Consider the following 844-nt stretch of genomic DNA (forward strand, 5'->3'; position numbering starts at 1 on the left):
GAGGCAGCGCTACGAGCTCAATAAACAGCTGCAAGACCTACACGTAGATGTGGCCCTGTTTTCAGAGACACATCTGAAACCTCATGAGAGGTTCTTTACTCCAAATTACCACTTTTATAGAATCGACCGCCACACGGGCAGAAAAGGCGGAACTACCGTTGCAGTAAGAAAAGGCATTCCCCATAACCATGTACACATACCACCCCTTGTTTCAGTAGAAGCGACAGGGGTCTGCATAAAAATTGGAAATAGCGAAGTGCTGCTTGCAGCTGTTTACAAATCTCCAAGCAAAGCCTGGAGTGATGCTGACATCACTAAGCTCTTAAGCTTCAGACGTAAGTCTATTTTGGGAGGTGATTTGAATGCTAAGAACCCATTTTGGAATAGCAGAGTTTCAAACCCCCCAGGCTTGAAACTCGTTGATTTATTTGATAGGAGTGATTTTGAAATTTCAGCACCACAGAGCCCCACTCATTATTCCCCTGCGGGAAATGGTGACGTGTTAGACATTGTGGTTCACCGAAATATCAGAGTGTCAGATGTCATCGTCTCTGATATTTTGGACTCAGATCACCTACCAATAGTATTCCACATACTGGATCACGTTAAAATTAGGAATCTTTCGGAACCCATTGAAAAATTTACTATTTCTACTAGAAGCCGATAAAGCGGCACGCGACTTTGCAGCTTCTATTGCTTCNGGTCTTCCGCCTGACTAACCACTGCCACATAGCCATTAAGGTGGAGGCGTACAGAGCACAGAGCGGGCTCACACAATGTTACAACTGCCAGCAGTTCGGCCACGTTTGGGCTAACTGCAAACAGCCCCCACGTTGTTTGTGGT

Source organism: Cryptotermes secundus, unplaced genomic scaffold, assembly GCF_002891405.2.
Source record: "Cryptotermes secundus unplaced genomic scaffold, Csec_1.0 scaffold1139, whole genome shotgun sequence".
NCBI lineage: Eukaryota > Metazoa > Arthropoda > Insecta > Blattodea > Kalotermitidae > Cryptotermes > Cryptotermes secundus.